Source organism: Mus caroli, unplaced genomic scaffold, assembly GCF_978045245.1.
Source record: "Mus caroli unplaced genomic scaffold, Mus_caroli_1 scaffold_17, whole genome shotgun sequence".
In the NCBI taxonomy this organism is placed as follows: domain Eukaryota; kingdom Metazoa; phylum Chordata; class Mammalia; order Rodentia; family Muridae; genus Mus; species Mus caroli.
In genome coordinates, this window is record NW_028227272.1 from 17,228,695 (window position 1) to 17,232,819 (window position 4,125).

Here is a 4,125-nt window from a genome sequence, read left to right on the forward strand (position 1 = left end):
TACTGTGGGAGGGCTGGAGAGATAACTCAGTGGTTAAGAGCCCTGGCTGCTCTTCCAGAGGTCCTGAGTTCAATTCCCAGCAACCACATGGTGGCTCACAACTATCTGTAATGGGATCTGATGCCCTCTTCTGGTGTGTCTGAAGTTGACTTCAGTGTACTTATATACATAAAATAAATAAAATCTTTGAAAGAAAGAAAGAAAGAGAGAGAGAGAGAGAGAGAGAAAGAAAGAAAGAAAGAAAGAAAGAAAGAAAGAAAGAAAGAAAGAAAGAAAGAAAGAAAGAAAGAAAGAAAGAAAGAAAGAAAATGAATTGTGGAGCAGGACTGAGTTTGCAAACACAGACACACCTGGGAAAGTTTGGGGGAATTTGGCCTGGGACAGATTAAGAATTGAAGGCAAATCCCTAACTCTGCTCACCCTCAGCTCTGCTCCCTCACCGCCTGCCCTTCCACCCCCACTCCCCATGCCTCTCCATAACCCAGGAATGTAGAGCTGATGTGCTTTTTCCACTACACCCCCTCCTGGCTCTCTCTGTGTTCAATAACACACCCCAGGCCCCAGATCAGACACCCGTTTTTTAGGATCCCTGCTCTGCACTGGGAGGGGTACTACTTCCATCATTGGTTTTCAGACCAAGGCCAGCATGGAGAGGATTCTGGTGTGTTTGACAAAACAATCATGCCACGCCAAGTAGCAAGTCCACCAACCCCATTCACAACCAACATCTCTCTCACTCTGAAAGTGGTAAATCCTGAACCAGTATTTCAATGGTAAGGCACACTACCCAGTAAAGAGAGAGAGATCCCACTTCATTCCTGTAACTCCCAGCCAAAGCAGGGAGACCATGTGCTGGAGACCAACCTGGGCCAAGTGGCCCTGCTTCAGAGAAAAGAAAAGCACAGAGAAGTTGAGAGTCTTGTGTGCTATTGGTAGAAATGTAAAGACTGCAGGCACTGTATAAAACGATCTGGAGTACATTGAGCTCCATAGAGACAGCGCCGGGGCAAGCGCCAGCCGGACGGGCACTGAGCGACTCTGTGCCTCGCGGAGGAAAATCCACTAAACATGGGCAAAGGAGATCCTAAGAAGCCGAGAGGCAAAATGTCCTCATATGCATTCTTTGTGCAAACTTGCCGGGAGGAGCACAAGAAGAAGCACCCGGACGCTTCTGTCAACTTCTCAGAGTTCTCCAAGAAGTGCTCAGAGAGGTGGAAGACCATGTCTGCTAAAGAAAAGGGGAAATTTGAAGATATGGCAAAGGCTGAGAAGGCTCGTTAAGAAAGAGAAATGAAAACCTACATCCCCCCCAAAGGGGAGACCAAAAAGAAGTTCAAGGACCCCAATGCACCCAAGAGGCCTCCTTCGGCCTTCTTCTTGTTCTGTTCTGAGTACCGCCCCAAAATCAAAGGCGAGCATCCTGGCTTATCCATTGGTGATGTTGCAAAGAAACTAGGAGAGATGTGGAACAACACTGCAGCAGATGACAAGCAGCCCAATGAGAAGAAAGCTGCCAAGCTGAAGGAGAAGTACGAGAAGGATATTGCTGCCTACAGGGCTAAAGGAAAACCTGATGCAGCAAAAAAGGGGGTGGTCAAGGCTGAAAAGAGCAAGAAAAAGAAGGAAGAGGAAGATGATGAGGAGGATGAAGAAGATGAAGAAGATGAAGATGAGGAAGAAGATGATGATGATGAATAAGTTGGTTCTAGCGCAGTTTTTTTTTCTTGTCTATAAAGCATTTAACCCCCCTGTACACAACTCACTCCTTTTAAAGAAAAAAATTGAAATGTAAGACTGTGTAAGATTTGTTTTTAAACTGTACAGTGTCTTTTTTTGTATAGTTAACACACTACCGAATGTGTCTTTAGATAGCCCTGTCCTGGTGGTATTTTCAATAGCCACTAACCTTGCCTGGTACAGTCTGGGGGTTGTAAATTGGCATGGAAATTTAAAGCAGGTTCTTGTTGGTGCACAGCACAAATTAGTTATATATGGGGACAGTAGTTTGGTTTTTTTTTTCCTTTGGTTTTATTTTTGGGTTTTATTTTTTTCATCTTCAGTTGTCTCTGATGCAGCTTATACGAAGATAATTGTTCTGTTAACTGAATACCACTCTGTAATTGAAAAAAAAATGCAGCTGTTTTGTTGACATTCTGAATGCTTCTAAGTAAATACAATTTTTTATTAAAAAATAAATAAATAAATAAATAAATAAATAAATAAATAAATAAATACAATCTGGCAGTTCTTCAGAAAGCCAAAAATAAGCTGGGTATGGTGGCATCTACTTGTAATCTCAGCACTCCAGAGATGAAAGCAAGATTTCTGCAAATTCAAGGCCAGCCTGCTCTACCAAAACACTGTTTTAAAAAATAAAAATAGAGCCGGGTGTGGTGGCGCACGCCTTTAATCCCAGCACTCGGGAGGCAGAGGCAGGCGGACTTCTGAGTTCGAGGCTAGCCTGGTCTACAAAGTGAGTGCCAGGACAGCCAGGGCTACACAGAGAAACACTGTCTCGAAAAACCAAAAAAATAAATAAATAAATAAATAAATAAATAAATAAATAAATAAATAAATAAATAAAAATAGGATTCCCATATATCTCAGTAATTTTACTTCCATTTGTACATTGAGAAGAACTGAGGGGCTAGAGTGATGGCTCAGTGGTTCACAGCACTTACTATTTTTCCAGAGAACCTGGGTTCAATTCCCAGCACCCACATGGAGGCTAACAATCATCTGTAACTCTAGTCTCAGGGGATCAGACATCCTCTTCTGGCCTCTGACACTGCATTCATGTGGTGCACAGGCCAACAAGCAGTCCATACCTACACACAGCCAAAGCAACCCTACACATAAAATAAATTAATTAATAATTAAGGCTGGAAATGGCACTGTACTCAGGGGGCAAAGGTAAGACAATCTCTGTGAGTTCAAGGCCAGCCTGGTCTATATAGCAAATACCAGGACAATCAAGACGACATAGGGATCCTATCTCAAAAAGCAGAGTGTGAGAGAGAGAGAGTAAAGATTGATAGTCGTAGCAGGATTATTCACAAGAGCTAGACATGCAAGCAAGTAGGCTTGAACGTGAATACCTGTAATCCCAGAACTTGAATTTGGGACTAGCCTGATCTACAGAGTCTGCCTCTCTGGGGGATACAAACATATATAAATGTGTGTGTGTGTGTGTGTCCATGCAGTATACACACACACACATATATATACATGCACACAATGGAACATTATTCAGCCTTTAAAGGGAAGTAAGTTGTGATACATGTTCCAATATGAGCATACTTTAAGGACATTATGCTGTGTGAAATAAGCCAGCAAGCAAGATGGAAAATACTTGGGAGGCAGAGGCAGGCAGATTTCTGAGTTCAAGGCCAGCCTGGTCTACAAAGTGACTTCCAGGACAGCGAGGGCTATACAGAGAAACCCTGTCTCAAAAAACCAAAAAAAAAAAAAAAAAAAAAAAAAGAAAGAAAGAAAGAAAGATGGAAAATGTATGATTCCATTCATGTGGGATACTAAACATAGTCAAAATCACAGAGGAAACAAATAGAAAGGTGGTAGTTAGGGTCTGGGGGGAGGGGAAGAATTGGGAATTATTATTTAATAGGTTAGAGTTTTACTCTGGCAGTCTGTAGCATTCTGGCAATGGGTGGTGGTAGTAGTGGACAACAAGATGGGTGTTATTACTGCTACTGAACTGTACACCGAGAATGAGTAGGAAGTCAAGTTTTATATTGGAAAATTATTTTTCAAGGGTTTTTTTGTTTTTGTTTTTGTTTTGTTTTTGCTTTTTTTTTATTTCAGTTTTTTATTTCAGCTTCATTTTCCAGGGAGAGGAGGCATCCCTGAACATTGCCGTAACATCAGAGACGGTAAAGCCTGTTCCTTTCCAGACTCTATGTAAGAAACTTTCCCAATAGGTCTTCCAACTAGGTTTTCAGCTACTTCCAATTCATCTAGATTGTCTTACCTATGTTTTTCAGGAACTCATGATTCCAAAAGTCAAGGCTTCATGGAATCTTCTTTTTTAAAAAAAAAAAAAAAAAAAAAAGACTTACTATTTATTTTATATAAGTACACTGTAGCTATTTTTCAGACACGCCAGAA

General features: G+C 41.4%; 1 pseudogene; it reads left to right on the forward strand.

Annotated features, from left to right (window-relative positions):
• The first annotated feature begins 1,043 nt into the window (after window positions 1-1,043).
• On the forward strand, window positions 1,044-1,792 carry LOC147000599 (high mobility group protein B1-like; annotated as a pseudogene).
• The last annotated feature ends 2,333 nt before the right edge of the window (window positions 1,793-4,125 follow it).